The sequence below is a fragment of the Sciurus carolinensis genome, chromosome 5 (assembly GCF_902686445.1).
Source record: "Sciurus carolinensis chromosome 5, mSciCar1.2, whole genome shotgun sequence".
Lineage (NCBI taxonomy): Eukaryota > Metazoa > Chordata > Mammalia > Rodentia > Sciuridae > Sciurus > Sciurus carolinensis.
The window spans coordinates 82,249,138-82,276,047 of NC_062217.1; the positions used below are offsets into that span (position 1 = coordinate 82,249,138).

General features: G+C 40.7%; 1 protein-coding gene across 2 annotated transcripts in view; it reads left to right on the top strand.

Moving 5' to 3' along the window:
- The window catches only part of Amer2 (APC membrane recruitment protein 2), a 35,518-nt gene extending 11,392 nt beyond the window's left edge, over positions 1-24,126 (top strand). Inside the window, exons 2-3 of one of the 2 annotated variants that reach the window (XR_007108888.1) lie at positions 1,082-1,277; positions 4,431-4,537. The gene's annotated coding sequence lies outside the window, so the exon portion shown is untranslated. Of the gene's footprint in view, positions 1-1,081; positions 1,278-4,430; positions 4,538-24,045 lie in introns of those variants that run through there. The other variant, XR_007108891.1, reaches the window with a different exon arrangement.
- Positions 24,127-26,910: the final 2,784 nt, after the last annotated feature.

Genomic DNA, 26,910 nt, shown 5'->3' on the forward strand with positions numbered 1-26,910 from the left:
TGCATTAATCTCCTCCAAGGGTGATGCCCCTTGGCTTGTTTACTTTCCATTAAATCCCACCTCTTAACGAGTCCACACATGGAACTGGGGACCCAACCTCTAGCATGTGCTGTATCTAAACCCAATGGGGGACCCAAATGGAATCTGGATTTCAATCCTAGTCTAGACACTTACCAGTTCTGTGAACCAGGAAAAATCCTTGAATTTTTGTGAGCTATGATTTTCTACTCTATCAAGTGAGGATGAGATTTAATCCATAGAGTAATTGTATCTACTTTAATTGAATTAACTTTTAGAAATGTAGGTGTCCAAGATATATTTTTTATGTTAACTTAAACTCCTTTTTAAAAAATATTTTTTAGTTGCAAATGGACATCTTTATTTACTTATTTTTATGTGGTGCTGAGGCTTGAGCCTAGTGCATTAGCATGTGCAAGGCAAGCACTCTTACCACTGAGCTATAGCCCCAGAACATCCTTTTAAGTGTAGGTGTCCAAGACATATTATATACATATATATATTTATGTTAACTTAAGCTCCTTTTTGTTTTTAAAGGCATCTATACAAATTAAAATTTTATGGATCAGGGTTAAAATACTCCTTAACAGAGAACTTGCTCAGATAAAGGGCTGAGATCAATGTGGACTTCTCTAATGGAATGGGATGGGAAAGAGATGAAGTGTGCTTATATAGAAACAGGGCAATGAATGGGAGTAGAAGTGGTCTTATGTGTGTATTATTCTGAGACTGAAGTTAAAAGGCTATGATTAGGAGAACCTATTCTTTATAGAAGAAATCAAGGTTAGGGACTTGGGAGCTGAAAGACCAATGGTGGTCAACTCAAAAGAGAATTTACTGCCCCAGACACCAAAAGATGGACTATGGGAAATCGTACAACCATATATGAAGGCAGATAGCTGGGTGGTTTAGTAAAGCGGAGATACATTATTGTGGCTTTAATCCGGGGGGAAAGAGTAGCAATATGGACTTAAGAGATAGAAAATAATTTAAGCCAAGAGGGCAATTTTGTCTGCTATTTCAAGCAATGAAGGAATAAAGTCTGTTCTCTGTGAATCTATAGCCCCTCAATGGGCCTCAATTCCTGAGGACATCTCATGGAGTGAGCATCCCTCTGCCTCAGGAGGTCTTGGGATCCTGAAAATTAACTATGATACCATCGTACACTGCATGGCACCCAAACTCAAGGCAATGGAGTTGCTGGATGTACTGACAGATGCCCATCTCCAGAGTGGGCCTTAGGACACAATATCTTAAAGGTAAACACACTTTTTATCTTTTATACTGTTTCCTCTGTCTGTAGAACTTTAACCCTAAGGTTTGGGGTCCCTAGTATACAACTCTTCCTCAGAAGGAAGAATTTAATGTCATGAATTTAAATCAAGAGAACAAAGCAATGAAAAATTGCCCTTGAATTTTTCTCAACCATGTAGGTCTTGTGCCTTCAGATTCCTACCTACTCTAGACTCATGAACCAGGAGGGGTGTTGGGTGACAGGCAATGGGGTGGACAAAGAGATTGCCTTAGCCTTCTCTCACTGTGACCAAATACTTGATATAATCAACATAAAGAAGAAAGGTACATTTGGGCTCCTTGTTTCAGAGGTTTCTGTCCCATGACCCCATCATGGCATCCAGGAAGCAAAGGGAGAGATGAGAAGGGGACAGTATTTCCTTCAAGAACACTTCCCCAGTGACCTAACTTCCATTAGGTCCTGCTACCTTCCAAAAGCACCATAGCCTAGGGACCAAGCCTTTAGCCTGTAGGCCTTTGGGAGACATTTCAAATCCAACCTTTAGCAGGGATATTCCAAGAAAGAATAGACGCAAGAGCAGAACTGTGGCTGGGACTGCAGTGGTGACCCTCTTTCCCTGTTTATGACCTGAGTGGCAGCAGCAAAGTGTGTTTTCCATCGGGAATGGATTGGGTGTTCCCACCTACGATCTGCTCTTTTGTGTTTTTCTGGTTCTAGGTCTAGGATTGGAGAGGCTGGTTTCCTCCCCAGCTTCTAAGATCTTTGTACCATGTCCCCACCCAATTCCCTAAGTAAAATTGGACTTTAAAAAGTGATAGAGAGTCCTTGGAATTCTCCTCCAGGTCAGAAGCTGCCTGTTTCCGCTCTGTTATTTGGTGGATATGGACACTTTTTAGAGGGCTTTGGTTCTCTTGGGCACCTTGGGACAACTCTTACCAGATTCTCAAGGGGTCCTAAGCCCAATGTCACATACTTAATTTTCCATCTGACCAAAAAGTCATATCGATTGTATGTGACAGTCAATGGATTTTGCCTAACACTTAATGTGCTGGATTCTTGGCAGGCATGACAGGGATGGATGAAGTGACACAATCCCTTCTCTCCAGGCCACCTAAACTTGCCCATAAACTCCCTGTGTGCAAATCTCTGCCCCACATCATTTCCTAGGGAATCCCAGCCTATGATATTATTTCAATTTTTGAACAAAAAAAGATGAAGCTTAAAGACTTCAAGTGTTTCTGACAATACAGAAGTTTAAATAAGTTAAGACTATTTAAATTGTGCATGCATGTGTCACACACCTGGAGTCCCAGTTACTTGTGAGGTGGAGGCAAGAGTTTAAGACCCAGAAGTTTGAGACCAGCCTGGGCAACATGGTGAGACCCTAACCCTCCAAAGGACAAAAGAAATTCTTGTGAAGAGCACTTTAAAATGCCAGAAAAAAAATTTATATTTCTTTCTTTAAATGCATTGTTGAGCTATCAGGGAAGGAAGACTGGAACTCCTGTAAGTAGCTACTGATCCCTGGAGGCCTAGATCTTTGGGTTCCACGGTCCATGGCTGGGAACACTAAGGGAAAGTAGATAAATTCACAATCAAAGGGGAAAGACTGCTTTGTAGCCATGCTTTGGTTTTGATAGGTGAAGTTGACACAAAATCAGTGAGGATGAAGATTTGAGTAACACAGTAGGACACATATATAATCCTGGCCAAACAATGAGAAAATCTACATTCTTTGCAAGTACAAATAAAACATTTATGAAAATTGACTGCCTCCTAGGCTATGAAGTAAATCTTAATATGTTTAAAAAAAAGTCAGTTTCACATAGAACATGTGCTTGTAATACAAAAACTACACTTCAAATTAGTAGGATGAAAAAAGGAAAGAAATCACTCTATACAACTGGATTTTTGGGGTGTGTGTGGTGGTGCTGGGTGTTGAACTCAGTGCCTCACTCTTCAGGCTAAGCACATGTTCTGCCTCTCAGCTACACACTTTGCCCTTGGGAATTTCCTTAAGTGTACTTTCCATAACTCATGGATCGAAGACCAGAATGGATATTAGAAAACAATTAGAAGTGCCTAATTTTGTGTATGCAGTATAAAAATCTTACAAAATACAACTAATGCTTTGTTTAGAAGGAATTTCATAGTTTCAAATGCTTAAGTTACAAAAGATGAAAAACTGAAGATTAATAAGGTAAGAATCCATTTTAATCAAGTGTCATAAGTTAGAAAAAGAATAACAGAATTAGCCAATAGGCAGTGTAGGTAAGAAGTAATATGATTAAAAGCAGAAGGTATAAACCAGAAAACAAAGATACTCTTAAGTGGATCAACAAAGACAAAATTAATTGCTTTGGAAAAAATCTATTAGGAAAAAGTAGTAAAGATACATGTAAGGTTCATAACGAGATGGTTTTAACTTTACTGATAGCGGAGATAAAAATACAATAAAATAATGTTATAGTTATGCCAATAAATGTTAAACAAAACATTAATTCCAAAAATACATATGAATTACCAAAAGTTACTTGTGATGTCACTTTTAGGCAACCTAAAGAGTTCTGCTGTGTTACAGACATAGAATTGGTAAACTCTTCCCCTCTAAACCAAACAGTCAAAGCAGATGGCAGAACAAATGTGCCACCGCACACCTCATGATCAGGCAATTCCAATCTAACACAATCTCCTTAAGAAAGGAAGAAGGAAAAAAAAACAAAAACAAAAACGAGGAGAAATGTTATTCAAAAGGTTGTCTGAGATTAGCAAGAAAAAAAATTACCACCCCATCTCTATCATGGAATTCAACATTTCTAAAAAAGCTATTAGAAAAAAACTGCATCTAATAGTCTACAAAACTAAAATAACATCATGATCAAGTTGGGCTTATTCCAGGAATGCAAATATGGTTTACCACTAAAAAAAAAAAAAAAAAACCCTATTAATAGAATTCATCACTTAAAGAGATTAAAAGAGAAACACACGGTATTTCAAAACAGCAGCTTCCCATGCCTGAAGGTAGTTTTTAAGGTCCTTTAACAACTCCAAAACATGGACACCTCAGTCTTCCAGAAACATACCAGACCTGGTGCGTGACTCTGCTCACCAATATGTGGCTTCCTGGTGACTGTCCTGTGTATTTCTTCCTTTCCAGGTGGAGAACCCCCTTGACCAGCAAGTCCAAGCACATTTGATTCAAGAGTCTCATGGTCTTCTGATAGTGGTATATTCCAACCCATAGGTTTTTAGATAACAGTAAAGGGTGAAACTTGACTGGGATTTGCTGTTTCAGGTGGCCCCTATTATCCCCAGCCTAACAACTGGCATCTTTTAATTGATCACTTAGATTACTATTATAGTGTCAATCTTTCATTCTCCCTGTCATTTTTATTTTTGATTTCTTAAAAGCCATCTTTTATACTGACCTTTAGTCCAGAATTATCTTCTCAACAATTCATTTATTCTCCCTTGGGGGAAGGGAAATTCTTATAAACACTTGTTTTTTGCGGGGTGGGGATTTTGCCTTGAAAATCTTATACTGATAAGCCAGTATCATTAGGGATTAATGCAGAATAAAGTATTTGGTCTTTTTTCATGCTTCCTTGGAGACAGCCTCTGAATGCTCCAAAATTCCTCTGTGACAGGAGTGTCTAGGTTGTTCATGGTGAAGCCTTTATCATATCTGGGTTGACTCGAGATGGAGCTGGTCATGCCAGAAAGACAAATCATATGATTAGAAGGTTGGTGCTTTGAGGCAAGTGATGTCAGCCTGATGTCCTGACTTCCAACTTCCAGGGAGGGGAAGAGGGCCAGAGATAAAGTTCAGCCACACTATGGTTGAGTGTTTCCCAAAGGCACATGTGTCAAAGGCTTGGTTGCTAACCTGTGGCACTAATAGGAGGTGGTGGAATCTTTAAGAGGAGGGGCCTAGTGGGAAAAATTTAGTGGAATGTGTGTTAAAAGAGAGGTGGGGACCCCAGGCTCTTCCTGTCTCTCTACTTCCAGGCACCGTGAGCTGAGCTGCTTCCTCCAGCATGCTCTCCAGCCACGATGCTCTGCCTCCTCACAGGCTCAAAAGCAATAGGGTCAACTGATCATGGGTTGAAACCTAAAAACTGTGAACCAAAATGAAACTGTTCTCGTCCTAGTTGATTTACCTCAGGTATTTATTATAGTAACAGGGTTGACTAACACAAATCACAGGTCGATAATGTAATAAGCTGTGCCTATGTAATGAAATCCCAGTTAAATTTCTGGACTCCTCAGGTGAATGTCCCTGTTGGTGAACAGACTGATGGAGAGGATGTTATCCCCCAATTCCACCGGAAGGGTCCCCAAGTTCTGTGCCTAAGACCCTTCCAGACCTAGCCTCGTGTGTCTCTTCATTTGACCAGTCCTGAGTATCCTTTATAATAACTATAGTAGTAAGTTTAGTGCTTTTCTTGAGTTCTCTGCGTCATTCCATACAGTTATAAAACCTGAAAGGGTCTTGAGAACTCTTGAATTTGTAGTAAGTTAGTCAGAAGTTCAGGAGGCCTGTGGACCCCCAAACTTGCAGCTGGCATTACAAGGGAGACAGTCATTTTGGAGACTATGCCCTTAACTTTGTGGACTCTGCTAATTCTGGGTGGCCAGTGTCAGAGTTCAACTGCAATATTACAGGAAAATGATAAAAGGAAAGGATTGATTTTATCAGGCTCATACAAAATAACAAAATTTTATTTTCATTACATTATATAAGTAAAGAAATAAAAATTGATATTATGTTCTCATGCCTAATTGTGAGGCTCTGTCTCTGAATCTTTAAAGTATTCCTTTTCCAGTTTCTGCTTATGGCTCTAACTGTAGCGTCCTCAGAGATGTGTTTCAGTACTCAGGGCAGCCTGGCCAGCATCCTGGTGTGAATCCTGAGATTGCCTGTGGCAGGGGGTTGGCTGCCCACCCAACACCATGCCATGGTCCCCTCAGGCTGCACCTTGATGAAAAACACCTGGGGACTGGGCAGCGCTAGGAAAGGGAAATGCCTGGAAACCACACTTCAGTGGACAAGGGGGTGGGGTTGCTGGTGGAATTTGTATTGGAAATGTCTAAATGTCCTCAGACAGAACTGGGCTGGAGGAGGGCTTGGCTGGGTTGTGGCTTCTGCCTTCTCACGTACTGTGCTGTTTCTGGTGGATGTAATTGCTGTGGTACATGCAAGAAATGCAAAGGAGAGTTTCCCCATTGCAAAAGAGTTGTCAAAAAGGTCCTAATGGGCCAGGTTTGGTGGTGTCTGCCTGAAATCCCAGCAACTGCAAATGCTGAGATAGGAGAATCACAAGTTTGAGGCCAGCCTTGGCAACTTAGTGAGACTCTGTCTCAAAAAAAAAAAAAAAGTTGGAAATGTAGTTCAATGATAGAGCACCTTGCGTTCAGTCTCCAACACCCCGCCCCCCCACACACACAAAGGAAGGAAAAACTGTCAATGAATTAAAAAATCCATTTGCGTTCATTATAAGAACTTTCATCAAGAAAGAAAAGGAAGAGCTGTTAGATTCTTGAGCCTAATTTCAACTGTTATAAATGTTTTAAAGGTTTGCAAAGTGCCTTTCAATTTTTTATCACCCATTTGTGTGAACACATACATTTTCTCCTGGATAGTGCTGCGGAGAGTTCAGGAAGGAATGTGGAGGCACAAGAGACATAAAACCCAAGAGAAGCAAGCTATGCCCAGGACAGCAGGCTCCAGTTTCTCAGTAAAGCGCTTGCAGAGTTCTTAATTGAAAAGTTTCCAGAAAGTTCTTGAGAAATATCTTCTCTGATTCTTTACCTTCTTAACATAATTATATGCTGTAATATGTGTGAGGCCCTGGGTTGGATCCTCAGCACTACACACACACACACACACACACACGCACACTCACAAAGGCCACATCAAGTGATTGACCTACATAATCTAGGTTTGTGTAAATACATGACTGTGAAGTTTACATAAGGACACCACTACCTAATGATGAATTTCTTTGACCAAGCCCCTGTTGTTAAGGGATTATGACTGCAATTGACCTCAGATCCCCTTTATGTTACCCTGTGGTGCTACACAAACATTAGCACTTTCTATAAGTGCCACAACAGGAAAAGTCAGAAAAGCCCTGCTTTTTCATAGTCATGAAGTCCCCCAGGATCCGTGTGCATTTCACTCATATTTTGGAGAAACTCAATTGTGGTAACTTGCTATTTTCCCTGTTTTTCATCAGAAATATCACTTTGCCCTGTGCCCGGCCCAAGAGCCGGTAACTTATAGCAGCAAGAGCACCCCCATATTGAATCTCAGTGGACTCCAGTGAAGTATGCAGTAGTGAACACAGGTTTAATCCAGCTCAAGTTTTTTTTTTTTTTAATCAGAAAGTGATACAGTCATGTTGCATAACTGACATAACATAATCCTGTCCTTTGAGCTTAAATGCAGTCCTTCTTAGGGCAGGAGATGAGTTCAGTGAGTTGGTGTCTTTGGGGAGCTTTGGTGCACCTACCACAAAGCCTGTCCCACCTGGAGGCCAGGGAGCAGGATGCTTGAGCATCCTTTTCTGCATTTACAGGCCCGCTGAGGCGCTCTTGCCATGCCCCGCCTGCTCATGGTTTTCCTTCCCTTTCTCCTTTATGCCCTTGCTCGTAACCTACTTGGTAAGCGAGCCAATTCAGGTATTTCCCTAGCAGGAAATCTGGTGCCAGGTATTAAGGCAATCTCTCCACTCAGTACCTGAGCATCTAAATAAAAGAGGGAACAACCAAGATAGGTGGAATGGAATGAGGGACAGAGGCTGCCGTGGAACTGAGAGGCCTGCCCAGCTCTCCGGGGGAGGCCCTCATGGGCTGCTCAGGTGCAGTCGCTCACAATGACTTCTCCCTGTTACCTTCTCAGAGTTCTGCCCTTGGCTGGTTGGTGTGTACTCTCCAGGCCTGCCTGGAAGCTGCCCGCTTCTCTCCTTCATGTCCAGAGAGGATACAGAAGCCCTGCATCTTGGACCGAAGGCAGGACAGACTTCAAGATAAAATAGATGCTCTCAAGCCCCCTGTGGGATCAGGTTGAAGACAGATCTCCCCAGAACCAAGACCACCACCTTGTTTGCTTAGTTTCCCTCTTGCCTTCCTTTAATAATTCTTCTTCTCCTCCTCCCTCTCCTCCTCCTCTTCCTCCTCCTCCTCCCTCTCCTCCTCCTCCTCCTCCTCCTCCTCCTCTTTCTTTTCTTAACACAGGATGCTCCTAGGAACCCTCCTGCAATAAAACACTGGCCCAAGGGTCCCACCTCAACTCTGCTTCTAGGGAAGCAGATGGAGGTGGAAGGTGGGTCATGGCCAAGGATGAAATTTCCTGGATAATTTGGTCAGAATAGGAGGGTAAGCAGGAACAGAGTGAGGAGAACAGTGGATAAAGGCAAATTTGAGAGATGCTGGTTGGAAAGGAGAAGCTGTGGGCAGAGACAGGTGAACAAAAGGGAAATTATGAGAGGTGTTCACTCTGCCTCTCTGGGGCAGAATAAAATTGCTGAGAGGAGATGAAGGGCTGGAGTAATGTAGCTCAGTGGTAGACAGCCCCTGAGTTCAATCCCCAGGACAAAAGGAAAAAAAAAAATCTAACAAGTGGGACTTGGGGGTGCAAGACAGTGGTAGTGAGCTTAACTGGCATGCTTGAGGCCCTAGGTTGTCCCCAGTAACGTGAAAGAAACAAAAGAGCTGGTAAGTGGTGACAGACTACCTCCCCTTCACGTTAGTTAATTAAATGAGCCAGTGAATACAAAGTCTGAGCACAATACCCGGCACACACAAAGCATTCAGTACATGGCGGCTGTCATCACACCTTTAGTGTCAGCTGGAGGTGACATTGATGAATTCATAGTAATTAATCATATGCCTAGAGATTTCAAGTCTAATAAGCTGGCAGTTTCAAACACATTCACCTATATTATTTTTCTCATTTCTTTTTTTCTGTAGTACTGGGGATTGAGCCCAGGGGTGCTCTACCACTGAACTACACCCCCGCTCTTTTGATTTTTTATTTTGAGACAGGGTGTTACTAAGAGGTCTGGCCTAAAACTTGCCATCCTCCTTCCTCAGCCTCTGGAGCCACTGGGATTACAAGTGACTCAGTTTGTATTATCTCTTGATTTTCTCAATAACTGTCAGACAGGTAAGACCAGGCAGAATTGTTGAAACTGGAATTCCAGAAGTTTTGAGTTGGAAAAGGTCTTGGAGGTTATACTCGTCAAGTTTTTTTTTTTTTTTTTTTTTTAATAAATGAAGCAAGTGAAATGATTTTTCTCAAGATTACATGGTGAGTGAGGGGATAGGTCTAAAGTTAGGTCCTTGACTGGTTCCCTTTCTCAGGGATAGGCCAGACTGAACTCCAGGTGAGATGTCCACAATTCCTGACAAGGGCTCTGTTAATTAAGGCTGGTGCTGAGGAAGAGGGAAAGATGCAAAAAACCAGAGAGATTTAGGGAAGAGTAACAATAATTGATGACTAATTGATGAAAGGAGAGAGGACAGATGACTCAGATTTTTTTTGTTGTTGTTTTTTTCAGTACTGGGGATTGAACCACTGAGCCACATCTCCAAGTCCTATTTTATATTTTATTTAGAGACAGGGTCTCACTGAGTTACTTAGCTCCTCGCTTTTGCTGAGGCTGGCTTTGAACTTGCAATCCTCTTGCCTTAGGCTCCTGAGCCACTGGGAGATTTTTTTTTTTTTAATTTGGGTAAATGATGGATAGTAATTAGCTAATGCAGAATGTTGAATAAAAAGCAAATTGAGGAGCTGGGGTGGCTCAGTGCCCAGCATGTGTAAGGGCACTGGGTTCCATCCTAAGCACCACATATAAGTAAATAAAATAAAGGTCCTCCAACAACTAAAAAATTTTTTAAAAAGCAAATTGAATGAAAATTTGTTAATTTAGGGTATGTTGGTGCTATGGTTTGAATATGCCAACACATGCAGTAGTTTCCCAAAGTTATAGGTTAATGGTATTAAGAAGGTGGAAACTTAATGTGACATGGTGTTTAGAAATGATGCCTTTGGAAAATGATAGGATAAGATAAGCTCAGAGGGTAGAGCCCCCATGACTGAATCCTGGTGACTTTATAAGAGGGACAGTGACCAGACACACAGACACAGACTCCCTGCTTCTTGACATGTGATTCCCTGCACTGCCTCCAGACTTGACCAGCAAGACCAGAGGAGGCCCACCAGAATCATGAGCTAAATAGGCCTCTTTTCTTTATAAAGTAGGCTGCCTCAGGTATTTTGTTATAGTAATGAAAGTTGACTAAAACAGGTTGTGAAGTTTTCGGGAAATAAAATGCCTTTTAAAGACAGTCTGTTAAAGACAGTATTTAGGAATGTTATTTATATGGTGTCAGCAGACAATTTGGTTTTTTTCCTTCTATCCTAGGAACATGTGTTAATAAACACAAGTGTTTAAGGTAGACACAAACCCAGGCCTGTGCATCTCTTTCTTAGAAGATAAATTGCACTAATGGAGCAACATAATTGCTCAAAATCATGCTTCCTTGGAACTGACAGAATTGGGATTAGAAGTGACCATTGAGTCTTCCTGAAATGAGAAGAAAGAGTAATTGAATCATCTCAGTTTAAAATCCAAGGATCCACAGTTCTGCTCCTGCGGAAGCAATAATATATATACTTAACAATTCCTTTCTGTGCACAAAAATGTTTTTGTCTACACTTTGATGAAACGAGCTAGACTATCCAACTGTGAACAATTTCAGGTTCAGTGGAAGACCAGAAGCAATACAAGTCACTTCAGAATATTGTTTACCATTGTCTGCAACAGAATTTTTAAAAAGTGTCTTTCCTCCTTCCAAAAATTTCCTTTCAACTCAACCTTATCTTTTGGTGACGTGAAATTTGTTTCACTGAATGAGAAGAAGCAAAATAAGACTGCAGAGGAAGGGTAAGTGGAGGAGTAGATCCAGGGGGTAGTTTAGATCACACAATTCATTAAGATTATTAAGAGGGAATCTGTGGAGCAGAAGGCAGGAGACAAAATCTTGGTGATATGGACAGTCTTGAATTTACTTGCCAGGGTCATGTCTCTTTCCACTTAGTGAACACTGTTTTCGGTGGGGGACACGTCCACTCCCATCTGCTCTGCCCAACTTCTTTGCAAAGAGACATCTTCCATTCTGGACCCCAGATTGGGCACAAGATGCATACACAGTGTATCAGAGCCCTGAAGTCTTCTGGACACAATGGTTGAACAGGTGAGATGATGGTCTAATGGGACATCACGCTAAGACTTTTGCTAAAAGTACTAGGGAAAGGGGCTCCAGGTCTGCTGGGGCTGCTGTATTGGTAGGAATACAAACTGGGAATTGCTGATCATCTGTTTCTGCAGGGAAATTCCACCCGAGAGGAAAGCAGTGGAGTGGTGAGCAGAGCTGAGTGGTGGAGAGAGACCCGAGGGAGCAAATCCTGATGCCCACGCCCATGGACACAAGTGTGATAGAGTTAACTCCCTTCTTGAGCTTTTTGATTATCTGAACCAATAAATTCCCTCTCCCACAAAAGGTGATTTGAATTTGATTTCCAATACTAAGAAAAAAAATCCTTCTTAAGCACTTGGGCATTTAACATGTGGTTCTTAAATGTGGATCTCTGTTTTTTTTTTTTTTTTTGTAAAGGGGATTGAACCCAAGGGTGTTTTACCACTGAGCTACATCATTGCCATCTCTCTCTCTCTCTCTCTCTTTCTCTCTCTCTCTTTTTTTTTTTTCCGAGACAGGATCTTGCTAAGTTGCTGACATGGCCTTGAACGTGTGATCCTTCTGCTGCTGGGCCTTCTGAGTAGCCAGGGTGACAGGTGTGTGTCACTGTGCCTGGCTAAATTTTGTTTTTACATGCATGTGGCTATGTAGTCGATTAATTATTGCAGCCCCTTTCTCATTCCATGCTCATTTGAAGCTCTGATTCTGGATAAGATTTAGGTTCTGCCAGGAAAATGAGCTTGTGAGAGAACTTGATTAGAAACTGGGTCACCTGAAGACAGTGAAACTCAGGAGAGTTGATCCGGGTAGATTTACAAGGAAGAGAGAAAAGCAAGGTACAAGGCACCTACTTTGCCAGCACAGATTATGGTAGAGGTGGATTGCTTTTGTGCCAACAGCTGGATGGTGGCTTTTTATTTGAAAGCTTTCTCGCCGACCAGTCTGTTGTATGTTTTGTGATTCCTGAAAGTTCTCTCCTGCCCACTAGTATATGAACTATCTGTCCTCTTAGTAAAACCCTTTCTGTACAAACTAGCTGGCGTTTGTTCCAGAGAACCTTGACCAGGACCAGGCAAAGGGCATGTTTCTAAGGAAACAGACCTTGGACTTTGTCAAATTGTCAACAGGCTTTGTAATTAAAAAAAAAAAAAAAAAAGTTTTGCATCACTGATTTAAGGGATGGAAAGCAGAGGAAGAACCACAGAAGAGGAGCAGTAAGATCTACAGGGGAACCCTTGCCAGGCTATTTTGAAGAGGATAAATCCGCAGAACCAACTGTGAAAGGGGAGTGAAATGCTAAAAGTAGGCTACTGCACTTGGCAGGTTCAGAAAAGCAGAGGGACAGAATTCTAATTGCAGTGGGCGGAGAAGTGAGTGAATGATGAGAAAGTACAACATGTAGACAGTATTTTTGAACAGAACACACCGCAAAGTAAGGGAAAAGAGATTGATTTTCTGGAAGATGTAAAATTGTTCATTTGTTCCTTCCTTCCTTTCTTCTTATTTTGGTGAGACGCATCTGTAGTTTCATATGCTACAGATAAAGAGGCTGGAGCAGGAGAGACTGAAGTTAAAAAGAAGAGGGAGTGGATGAGAATGCCAACTGTCAGAGGAGGGTGGGGACCCAGGGCTGAGAGCAGAGGTGACCAGTCTGTATGAACAGGAGCAGAGAGGCCTGCTGTGATATTCCAACAGTGGTGGGGTGCAGGGGGGTGCAAAATCAGCAGCGAGAAGCCAGGGGCTTTGTGGCTGGTGGGTTCTCTTCCCTGTGGAGCAGGTCACCTGCTGAGGTGGGTGGACAGGTTAGGTGCACTGCCTAGGGAGAGTTTGCAGCATTGGAAAACAGGAGAGGGCGCTGGATTTGACAGTGTTTCTAAAGTAGGGGAGAGTAAATTCTGCTCAGATTGGAACAAAAAGGAAAGTCACCGGTTACTGTGGTGGAAAAGCCAAGGACAGGGCTAGTTTCAGGCAGGGTTGCATCCAGGAGTTCCAACAATACTATCAGAATTTCTTGTTTTTCCTCCTCCTCTGTTCTGTTGTCTGGTTTCCAGACAATGATGGACTCACCCTCATAGAATCAAGTTTGGTAGTGCCCCCTTCTCTATGGTTTTGTCTTCCGAAGTTTCTATTACCTGAGGTCAATCCAGATCCAAAGACATTAAATGGAGAGTTCCAGAAATAACTCATAAGTTTTTCAAAAAAGAATTATTACAGTGTATTGTTGTAATTATTCTGTTTTTGCTATTGTGAAAATCTTACTGAACCTAATTTATAAGTTCAACATTATCATAGGTACGTTTGCATAGGAAAACACATAGTATATATAGGGTTTGTACTATCCATGGTTTCAAGCACCTATGGAATGTCTTTGAATGTATCTCTGAAGTTAAGTGGGGACTACTATTCAGTGAGAAAGAAGAGAAGTCGGCCTGATTATCGGCATTAACCTGGACTAGACTGATTGGGGTCTTAAGCTCATCCTTGAACCAATCACCTGGCTAAGGATTCAGATTACTCTGATTGGGCCTTCGTACATGCGCTCACCTCTGAGCCTATCATTGTGGCGCCGGCAGGTTGAAGCAGGGAGGAATGGGTGGGAAGAGAGTCCAGGTGCTAAAAGAGCCATATGTGGGTTACCCGTTACAACTCTCAGTCCCGCGCAAGAGCTACACTCAGACTGAATTTCCTGGAAGCAAAAAGATGAGAGAAATCCATGTAGGGCAGGCAAGGGGGATAAATGGGAACCACAAGCATTGCTTCAGGTCAAGGGGGTTCTTAATGGTGGGAGGGACTTGAGATGACTATCAAGTTTAGATCAGCTCTGGAAGGGGATGGGAAGAGGAGGAGACAGTTAAATATGAATAAGAGGTGGTGAAGAGGACGCTGAGAGTAGATGGCACAGATTCGTTATTGAATCAATGAGCACCGTTTGGAGGCTTTTTAAATTTTTATTTTTTAAAAAGCACTTGGTGACCAGCTGCGGAGTGGGAGAGGAGGATGCAGAATTGTTAATTGGCAGATATAAGCTTTAGCCAGGATCAAAGGTGCTCTGGCTCAGCATCAGGACACTGATTGGTAAGAAATTCCTGCTTTATCCTGAAGGCATTTGTTTGGGGCATATACAGAATATTTGGCAAGACACATCCAAGGAGCAGACGTGGTCTCCAGCTTTTTGTGCAGACACATTTACTCCTGGGGAAAAATGTGACAGCATGCTTTGGAATGATCCCCAAACAGCAGAACATGGCACACTGCGGTGAGGGATTGTGAGTCGGGTGCCTTCTTGGATTTAATGTGCTCATGTTAATCACATGTAACTGAGCCAGTACTTAAAATAGATGGGCCGCCAGTGAATTGGCATGTGATCTGCACAAAATCTGCTTTCAGTTTTAATTTTATGTTGCTCCCATTAGGGTATTCTTAATAGCAGCAATAATGTTTCTTGATTTCTCTTCTCCTCCCCAACCCTAGATACAATTTTTCTTGTACACTTTACAGTAATCAGAATCTTCTCTATCACCTATTTACAGGTGGGTCAAAAGAAACCTTGAGACTGGTGATGAGATGGGACAGTGAGGATTTCTGTAATTTCTATGGGAAAACATTTGAGACTATAAACTGAGTATAGAAATGGAGTTAATTATGTATCACAGAAGCTACAAAGCAAGAACTTTGATTATTCTCTTTAAGCAAGTGTGTTTCTTAACTAATATAGCAGATTACCTCTCTCTCTCTCTCTCTCTCTCTCTCTCTCTCTCTCTCTCTTTCATTCTTTCTTTCATCAGGGATTGAACCTAGAGGTGCTTTACCACTGAGTCCCATTCCCAGTCCTTTTTATTTTTTATTTTGAGACAGGGTTTCACTAAATTGCTTAGGCCCTTGTTAAGTTGCTGAGGGTTGTCTTGAACTTGCAATCCTCCTGCCTCAGCCTCCCTAAATGCTGGGATTACAGGCCTATGCCACTGTGCCCAGCTCATGTTTTATTACTACATATTTCAATTCATTGAAAAATTCAGAGAATATAATAGACATCCAATTTCTACAATCAGGATCACACTGTTAATGGTTTGCTATATTTGTTTCCTATCCTTGTTAAAGAAAGTCATGCAGATACAATGGAAGCTTACCATTGTCCTTCATCCCCATCTGGAGTTCAGTGTCATGGCCACTGTATTCCTGTCTTGTTGCCCTAGAGAGAATCCCTATCCTGCGGTTGTGTATTCTTCCCATTTATGTTTACATACTTTAGTTTATTTCAATCTAACTAAATTTGGCTTGAGGACACTTCTGTATTTAAATCCTTATTTGAACTGTAACCTAACTGAGAACAAAAATGAACCAAAAGCCTGCATTAGGAATGAGATAACTAAGTCTCAGCTAAGTACAGCAGCTCAGCTTCCATCAATTCAGGCAGCAAATGCTTAAATGATATTCAAATAAGTCGAAGGTTGGGTAGTGACCAAGTGGGCTCTGTATCCCACTTCCTTTCCCTGAAACTAATTTCTGTTTTCTGGTCATAATTGCTTTCTGACCATGTGACAGACCTGAGCTCTTTGAACTTGTTCTGATTCTGAGGACTGCCTGATACTAGAATTGCAAATTAAAACCAATTAAGATCTGCAAAACTAGAATTATTGTAATTTTGTCCTTTAACAATATGTATCTGTAGATAATACATAGCATTAAGATTTAAACTTTCACAGTAATCAAATCAACGTGCTCCACACTCCAATTTGTTCTTTTTACTTAATGTTTTTGAGATTTGCCCACATTAATTTGTTTAATCTGCTGTCTTACATTCACTGTAGGAATATACCAAAATACATGTATCCAGTCTCCTTATTTAGTTTCTAATACAAGCCCATGACAGTCTTTTGTGCATGTTTTCTTATGAAGCTCTGTAAGTTTTCCTAAGGCAGTGTTATACCAAAACTGTGTTCTATTAACATATTTTGAAGATAATACAGATAAGAGCAGAAAGTAATAATCAGAAACACAATTTTCTTCCCCTATTATTTAACAGATTCTTGAGAATTTACTATCCTAAGTCATAATGGAGAATTTTCTCTCAAGTTTCATAGTTAAGTGCTCTGCTCTACTTCTGAATGCCTTTTTTATTTTTATTTTTATTTTTTACTGTGAACCTTGTAATTATTGGGGTGTGCCCTTTTTTTTTTGGCTACCAAGAAGCTTGGCATCAAATTTGTAGCTCAATCTGGAAACTCTGTAGCACTGTATAGCTTGTATTTTGTGTGCTAATCTCTCTGGCTGAATTCCCTTTTTCCTTAGTTTTATCCCCTTAGCAATTCTGTGTGTATTTGTAACTGAGCACAATGGGGTCTCCCCTTGGTGAGCGCAAAGCCAATAAGCACAACCAGGACATAAAAGAGTGAAGGAAGGTTTATTACTTGCAGCAAGTAAGGAGCGCACTGGAGTTAATTCTCAAAGCACCGTTTCCCTGAAAAAAGAAAGCAAGGAGCTTTTATTGGGGAAATTTATACATAGGCATATAGGAGAGACTCACCACATGTAGAGGTGGGCACACTCCTGAGCATGCTCAGTTCACCTCAGATGTAGCATGTTCAAAAAAAAAATGGCAGACAGGAATGCTCCTGGGTAGAGAATTCAGTATTATAATGAGCAAAGTTTACTCTAGGTCACCTAAAATGAGTGAGCCAGAGAGACTTGGGGATTTGGGCTGGTTCCTCTTTTCTCTGGAGAGCCTAATCCTAATTCCAAAACAAACAAACAAACAAACAAAAAAACAACTTTGAAGGAGCATTACTAGTCATTTAAAGGGGCAGCAGCTTCCCCCCTCCATTTTCTAAAAGCATAACTGATTAACCCTAAAAGTGCTTGTCTAGTGGCTAACATACTCTTTGTGTATGTGTGCCCGCCCCCTAGAATCATCTGTGGGGCGCAACACAAATAAATCTATAAGTAAATAAATAGATGATTACAGCAAGACTCAACAGAGTAGAATGAGTCCATCAAATAAGTCATACTCATTACAGAATTCTGCTGTTAAACTAATTTATGTCAGGATACATTTCTTTCATAAATAATGTGGTTTATAATTTCACAAATTTGGCATTTTCTACCAGGGAATTAAGTTCATCCCCACACTTTCTTTTAACTATTTCAAAAATTAAAGGTGAGATTGTTATGCCTCGTTGTCCTGATTAGAGTGTTAATATATAAATCAAAAGGACAATTTATGAACTTGCTAATATTCAGTGATTAGAGGCAGGAACAACAAAAGCTAATATAACTGACACATTTGAAAAAAATCCATTAGTCAATGGATCCTTCTCTTTGAAAAAAAAAAGATGAGACTTGTGAATGCCATAATCCGCCTGCAAAAAGATTATATGTAAATCATATGCAAATTATTCCCACTGTGCTGACAGTGACTAAAAGCATTTATTGTATCTCAAATGTTCAGCTAACAAGAAATGTGGGGAATAACTAGTTCTTTAATAGTATTTTGGGATCTAAGCCATTCAATGGCCTGGAATGAATAGGATTTTGAAGCGTCTTGCGCTGATGAACCTTTTGTATTATGTGTTGTGAGTGTTGGAGTCTTTTTCCACCTCATTTTAATTATGTCTTCTGATGTTCAGCTACTTCATTTCATTATAAACGTTATGGTTCTTTTTTCTTTTTTCCTTTTTTTATGGAAGCTACCTGTCCTGTATGGTGGAAGGTATTTTAAGTCCTTTTCTTCTCGCCTCTACCCTACTGTTCAGCTTAGGCTCTGTTTATACACAGGTTGACTTTAATGACTTAGAAGGTTAAAATAGTTTCTGGCATAAAAAAGGTTGTTGTTGTTGTTGCTGTTGTTTGTTTTTATTATTTTAAGGAAAAACCAATCAAATCAGACCTTTTTTTTTTGACTGACCTAACCGATCATGATAATCCCTGTCATTTTCTGGTTTAATGAACAATGAAGTAAAAATTAAATGAAATGTTAAAAATCCTACTTGAATTATTTTCACATAAATGGGTTTTCTTACCTCTACTAATGTTGGCTTCTCTAGTTTGATTCTATCTCATCGAGCATTTTCAAAGGTTGGCCTATTAGGTCAATGGAGAGAATTTCAAAGTCATTAAGACTGCAAGTGCTGGTTCTCTTGTCTAAATTACTAGTCAAATCTTGTGTCTCATCCTGTAATAAGTCATTTCCTTTTACTTGTTGCCCAAACAACATTATAAGAAGATTTAAAACACAATAAAAATCATTTGAGATCTTACTAGTCTGATAAAAATTCTCAATTTTTATTTTTCAGAGAACTTGTCCTTAGGGGGACATTTTACATGGCTGTCTTCAACAAATTTTTCCTTCACTGAATTAAAAAAATACCATTTTATTCATGAACACATACATTCAGGATATAGATAAAATCAAATGATGCACATATTCTGGTTTAGGGTTTTCGACCTCAGCACTGCCAACATTTTAGAGTGGATAATCCTTTGCTATGGGGGGCTATTCTGTTCATTGTAGGGTATTTACCAGTGTCCTTGACCTCTATTCACTAGATGCTGATAGTGACACCACTCCCCCCAGTGTGACAGCCAGAAATGTCTCTAGGTAGCCAGATGTCCCCTGGGAGTGAGAGGTGTGGTGAAATCATCCCAGCTGAGGACCACTGGCTTATTTTTTTTTTTTTTTTTTTTTTCTTATTTAAGAAAAACAAATGGTGGTGAGAATGAAATCTCATGGTCCAGGCAGGAAGTAAAAGTGTGACTTTAAGTGGCAGGGAAGTCAGACTCTGAGGAAGACATGAGGACTTACTCGGATGGACCTTCATAATGAAGTCAGTCAGGTGGGTACAAGAATCCCACACCCAGCTCTAACCGAAATCAGGACGAAATCACCATTGGGAATGTGATTGTATCAGGTTCTGTCTTAACCATAATCCTCTGAGGAAGGAAACCTACATACTTTAAAGATGTGGAAACTGAGGCCTGGATAAAATAAATAGCCTGCCCATGAATTAGTGGAAGAATCCAAGATTCAACTCTGAGCAGGAGGTCAGTAAAACTTATATTCTGTTTCTTACCACTACACAGAGAGGTGTTATGTGTGATCCAGGTTCCAGGTGAGAGCAGGCTACAGCTGGAGAGGTAGGCTGCCTGCCTGCCAGTGGGTAGGAGGGAGGCTGCAGGGAGCCTGTTCTGTCCTGCAGGAAACTGGACCTTCCATTGTATTGTTCAGATGATGTCAAGGGCTTCATATTCTGGTTCACCTTCTATCATGACTGATGGAAGGTGTCGATCTGAGCATTTCTGATATTCTTGTTAAACTTTACCAAGGCAGGGTGGGACAGAAACGCCAGTCCTCTGCTTGAAGCCTAAGAGTAATGTCTGTGGAGGACTCAGAGGGCAAGATATTGGAGTCAAATGTCCCAGAGCCTGCCCAGCTATGCAGTCTGGAGCAGCCCCAGAGAACCTGCAAATGAGAGAAACTTATCATTTCTTTGAATGGGGTTTGAATTTTCCTTTCCTGAGGACAGAGGAAAGGAGAATTTCAGAGAGATGGGTAGGCCAACTCATGGGGTTTTAGGACAACACAGATTGCATTTTCTGTACCAGTCCTGAGTTCTGACATACAGGGTCTAAGGTGAGGGTTAAGACTGGATGGATCAGGACATCACAAGAGAGCTTTAGCTTCTGTGTTGCAGGGAGAGGAGAAGATGAGGGATTGATGACAGGCAAGGAAAACTCCAGAAGAAAGAAAGAGATGTCTAATGAAGAATTTTATTTTATTTTTTCTGTGTATTGGGTGCTGTAGCTTCTCTCTACTATATCCTCATGAAATCTTGAATAAAATATGCATTGCTCATTTTGAAGTATGGCGTAGGGTCAGCCATTGGAGAGGGACCAAGTACTGCGGCCTGCACAGGGTGGGTTTGGGGCTTGAAAAGAGTTGACCTTTGTGGGAATGATCCACCCAGATTCTTTAAATGGTCAGAAGAGAACAGTTGGGACAGAATCCCTGGGGTCTTTCTACTCAATGCCTATGGACAACTGATCCTCAACACAACGTATGAGGTGGGTGATTTCTTTTTGCCATTTTACAGTAGCAGGAACTAAAACTCAGAGAAGTGATGCAACTTTCCTAAGTCCAAGCCAGTAGCTGACACAGAGCAGACCTCGAAGTCCTTCTGTGATGAGCCAGACCATGCTCTTCCCATGCCGTCAGATTCTCTACTAAGAAGCATCATGCAGAAAAAGTTTTGTTCTCAGGTTTCTTCACTGGGCAGAGGGGATAAGGAATGAGTGTCTTTCTAGGAGGCTCACCCCATCTGGGGTCATGGGGGTGGGGGATGGGGCAGGCCCAAGAAGAAATGAACACCTTCATCAGACTGTGTCTTGTGGAGTTGCTTGGAATTCCCCTAGAGTCTAGGCAAACACATGACAGTGCTCAAATTCTCAGGAAGAGAAAAAGCAGGGCTTCGTGGTTGCTGTATCTGTCCCTATGCATGAAAACTGGGAGCTACCATGTTTGGAAACCATCAGTGTAGCCTGTCCCCAACCTTCTGTTCAGTTTTGCCTTTGCTGCCCATGCCTGGGTGTGCAATAGGATTCACCCAGCAGCTGACTATTCTCTGAGAGCTGTTAGTTGTGTTTAGAGATGTTCCTTGTCTTACCATGGTGTTATGTCCCAGTAAACTCATCACTAAGTTGAAAATATCCTTAAGTTGAAAATGTATTGAATTCACTAAACCTGTGGAACATCCTAGCTCAGCAGCCCAACAAACTGTAGAGTGTTGGTTGCTTCCCCTTGTACTGATGGGGCTGAATGGGAACTTCAGTCCAGTCACTGCCCAGCATCAAGAGAGGATCAGACTGCATATCCTTAGCTTGGAAAAAGAGTTGTTATGGTTTAGAGTTGAGGTGTCTCCCAAAAGCTCGTGTGTGAGACAATGCGAGAAAGCTTAGAGGCAAAATAATTGGGTTATGAAATCCTTAACCTAATCACTGCATTAATCTTTTGATAGGGATTAACTGGGTGAAAACTGGAGGCAGGTAGGGTATGGCTGGAGAAGGTGGGTCACTGGGGTTTATATTTTTTCCCTGGGGAGCTAAGTTCTGTCTGTCTCTGCTTTCTATTGTCACATCCTAAACTTCTCTCCTCTACCATGTCCTTCTGCCATGGTGTACTGCCTCACCTTGAGCCCAGAACTATAGACTCAGCCATCTTCTGATTGAAACCTGAGCCAAAATAAACTTTTCCTCATCTCCATTGTTCTTGTCAGATCATTTGGTCATAACAATGAAAAATCTGACTAAAACAAGAGCCAGATTCAAAATTCCAAACACTGTTTCTACTGAATGAATATAGCTTTTCCACCAGCGTAAAGTTAAAAAAAAAAAAATCACAAATCAAACCATTGTTAAGTCAAATCATGACAAATCAGGGACCAGGGACTTTTTGTAGTTAAACATGCACTGGGGACCCTAAGGAAAAGGTGGTGAGGATGCCCATGTGATAGAAAGAGACCAGAAGTCATTTATGATATTTCAGCAACTATGTGAAGATTCAGAGCAGTTTATTCCAGAACTCTTTCCAATCTGGGTTTAGAGACACAAGATCTGGGGTGGAAGTAGAAAGTACCCTGCAGGGCCAGAACATAAGCTCAACAGACCAAAGTCAAGTTGGCAAAAGCCAAGAACAGATCTGGGAGCACTCGTGAAATGTCTTAGAGGTTGGGATCACGCAGAAATGCGGCACACCGTTAGCCCCTTCCTAGAGAACTGGCAAAATGTGTGCTCCGAAAAAGAAAAGTCTCGAAGAACAATCAATAACTTTTGAACTCTAAGGAGAGAACCTGCATATTCGCTCAAGTGTGTGTGTGTACGTGTGTGCTAGAGAAGACTAGCTGTACAGATATTGGAAAACCATAATCTACATGTTAGCACTTTTCCAGATGCTGAGAACAGACAATGAACCCTAGAAACAAATTCTCCCTTGTATAGCAATCACATTATATCTATGTTGCTATTTCTATGTACCTACATTAATGTGTATATGTATATATTTATCAAATTACACCACTTGGCCTCATATGGTAGATGATAACTTTGATAAACTGCTGCTCTTTATTTGAAGAATACATGATGAATGTAAAATGTAGAACATTTTCATCAGTTTTACAAATTTTGTTGCAAAATGCAAGAACATTTTGTTCTTGGTATTAGATTAGATGGTACCTATGATTACCTCCTTTATACCAGTACTTGATTTAACAAGCATAATGAAGACAGTATGCTGCAGAAGATAAACTTCAGGCTATAATACATTCACATGATCACCACTTAGAAATGACAGAGTTCTGAATAACAGGCTTTGCTTGCAGTCATTTTCAGCAGGATCTACTGAGTTTGGACGAGATTTTATGATGCAGCATAGATTGACTCAAGGTATTTTCATTCTCAAAATAAAATAAAATATGTACAGAAATGACTCATCCCTGCAGTTAAGACTTTCTCAGGGCCTTTAATCTATTTCCTTTAAAACTTGGGAAATAATCCACTGCTGTTGAAAATAAAAAAACTCTACAGAATGAATTGGACATAACTTGCCTATGTTCTGATATGAATACATGACCAGTGTTACTCCACATCATGTACAACCACAATGGAAAGTTATACAGTTATACTCCATGTATGTATAATAAGTCAAAACACAGTCTACTGTCATGTATAACAAAAAGAACAAATAAACAATTTTTTTAAAAGAAAATAAGAACTGTATCATTCAACAAACTTCCAACTTCCTTTCCTAGAACTTTTTTTATTTTTCTTTTATTTTTGCAGTGATGGGGGCATTGAACCCAGGGCTTCAACACAAGCTAGGCAAGCGCTGTACCACTGAGATACACCCCCAACCCCTCCTTGAACTTCTTTATCCCTGTCTTGTTTTCAAGAAGTAACAGCACTGGACATTAGTAACACTGCTATAATATATAGTCATTTCCCAAGACTGTTTGCAAAAGCTGACTGTGTGTTTAATGAACCAGAACTGGATCATGCAAATATCACCAATTGAACATGTCCTGCTCTGCCATTTGTCTGTGTGCTATCTTGAAAACTTGCACAGAAATGTGGGGGATGGGGGGACTATAGCTCGCTCCTGGAACACGAACATTTCTTTTTTGCTCCAGCAAGATTTGCTGGTGCAGCGATGGTGCTTTCCCCTCCGTTTTTGTGGCCTGAAAGTAGCATTGTGTAAGTTCAGCTCTTGGCAGTTTTCACGAATTGTTTACAGAGCTCTAATTTTTACACTCCCTTTAAAGGATCTTTGTGTATGCTGATTGCAGAAGGTAATATTTCTGGCATCAGTAACCATGGTAATGAATCCTCCTCCTCTCAGAATTAGTGGCAGCTGCACCACTGTCTCGCTAGTAGCACCCCGGTGTTTTGCTAATGAGCGACTTTTCATTTGCTGTGGGAGGACATTTCCACTTCTTCACATCTTTGCTTGTGTTTTGTTAAAGGCTCTTCCTTGCGAACAACATTTGAAGAGACAAATCCCGTTTGGCAAAACCTTGATCCCAGAAGGAAAACCTTCCTAGTTCCAGAAAGTAGAGCATGCAGAATGCGATTCTTTGAAGCTTCTATGGGGAAGCCATTCTCGGCCCGGCCCATCCCTCCTCCAGCCTGGAGCATCGATCTTGTCTCTTTCCGTCTAGCACAGAGAGCTTTCCATCAGCATTCTCCTTTGACTACTAGAGAAAGGAGTTTAAATATTTTAAAGATTTATGTTATGAATAATTTAAGAGAAATAAAGAACGCTTCTAAACTCTCTTTGAATTATGTAATGGGAGCTTTGAAATATGTTAGCATTCTGCCTTATCAGATTTAAATATTTTTTTTGTGGAGACACTGAAGTGGAAATGTAAACCATTGTTGTCCTTTACCCCCATGACTAATGCTGACACCAGGACACACAGAGCTTCTTAGCCTTGCGAAAGATAAGAGCCTGCAGTAATGGATGCTCTGTCCTTCTGCATGCTCTATCCACCAACAATTGACAGAAGACCCTAAACCACTGCTGCTTTTAGCCTGGGTGGCAGTTTGAAGAGAACATAGGAAAATTGACACCCAGAATCACTATTTCCTTCTCTCATAGCCATTTTGTTATGGACCAGATGGTGTGATTTTCTGGTGTGGTCACTGACACTTATTCTGAACCCTCACTGGCAGCCACAGGTTGAGAAGAAACTGGCTGCGTCCTCACTAAAGCCAACGCAAGGTGCTTTCCCTGATGGTTTCAATACCTTGTGTGCATTCACATATTTTATCCAGATGATGACATGATAATGTAGCTATTATTTCCATTCTATGGATGACAAAACTGAGGCAGAGAGTGTCAAAGTAACCAATCCCCGGGTGCCTGGGTGGTGAATGACAGATTCAGTGTTCTGATCCAGGGAATCTGACCCACAGCCCTCGTTTGTAATCCCAGCATTCCGTCCTGGAAGAAAGCTCATAGGAGGATTCTGTTTCAAATCTCAGCTCTGCCACCTGCCACTTGTTCATATAAATTTATCTTACTGCATCTTGGTTTCCTTCCCCATGAAATGGAATTAATAGCACCTTGCTTCACCAGGTGCTTGGGAGGGTTGCATAAGGTGAAGCCATACAAGCCTCTTAGAGACTCTAAAGTGCTATGCTAATGTGTGCATGGAGATGAGGAAGATAGGTAGGGTAACGACATCAACAACAACAACAAAACACCTCTAAGAAATATTAAATAAGCAATCGTGAAATATTCAAATTTATCAGAATTGTGTGATGAACTCACCTATTTCAAATTATCGTTCCTATTGAATTAGCTTGTAATGTTTAAAACACTTGTTCAAGTATGAAACCCATTCGAAAGAGTCTTGCACTGACGTTATTTGAAAATATCCATCCTTTTCAGAGGAATGAGCTTCATAGTTCACTTAAGAAAGTGAGCCATACATTCCTTTATATATCCTTTTAAACAACTCAGAGAAAGACAAAGAAACAACTGATCATCAAAGAGACCCTTGATGGGGGCAAGTGAAAGCAAGAAGAATGTCAATTAGGTCATTGGTAGTTAAAATGATACAGAAAGGAATAATCGTCAACCCTCCTCATTTGTGGGAGTTATGTTCCTTAGATATGAAACCTTAGATAGTACCAAGCTGTGTCTATGTACATACACATATATACAGTAGTACCCCTCATCCATGACTTCAGTTACTTGCAGTCAATAGTGGTCTAGAAATATTAAATGGAAAATTCCAGAAATAAATAAGCTATAATTTTTAAATTGCAATGTATTCTGAGCAGCATTTTGAAATCTCACACTGGTCCACTTTATCCTGCCTGGGATGTTAAGACTCTACACTGTATATGCTACCCTCCCATTATTCATCTAGCCAGGATCTCAATGATCAGACCCACTGTCATGTTATCAGTGTTTACATTCAAAGAACACTTATTTTACTTAATAATGGTGCCAACACATCAGAGTAGTTATGCAGGCAATTTTATTACAGTATATAGTTATAATTGTTCTATTTTATTATGCTATTTTTGTTGATCTCTTACCATGCCTAATTTACAAATTAAACTTTACCATAGGTATGCATGTATAGGAAAAAGCATATGCTATGTTGTTAATGCTATATAGGGTTCAGTACTATCTGTGGCTTCAGGCATCTACTGGGGGTCTTGGAACATATCCCCTGCAGAGAAGGGGGTACTACTGTACTATGTTTTTCCTCTACTTGCATACCTATGATAAAGTTTAATTTACAAATTATACACAGTAAGAGATTAACAGCAATAGCTAATAATAAAATAAAATTATAGTAATTTACATAAGTTACATAAATGTGGTCTCTCTCTGAAAATGTCTCATTGGGTACTCCCCCTTCTTTTGATGGTGTGAGATGATGTGATGGCAAGCTGTGAGTGACGTAGGCAGTATGATGTCATGTGAGGTGCTATGTAAGGTTCTTGAACACAAGTGCTGTGATACTGCAAAGCTGATCTGACAGCTGAGATGGCCAGTAGTAATGGGCACCAGTGTGCAGAGCATAGAGACAAGGAGATGGTTCCCATCCTAGGCTGGAAGGAGCCTTATGGCACAAGATTCTTCACACTACTCTGTGGCATGCATTTAAAATTTATGAACCATCTATTTCTGGAACTTTCCATTTAATATTTTTGGACCATGGTTGATGGCAGTTAACTGAATCTGCAGAAAACAAAACTGCAGATTCAGGGGACTACTTTATAGCATAGCCACAGTGGAGGAACTTTAAAAAGGATAAAACTAAATAGAATAAGGGTTAACAAATACAAAAAAAAAAAAAAAAAAAAAA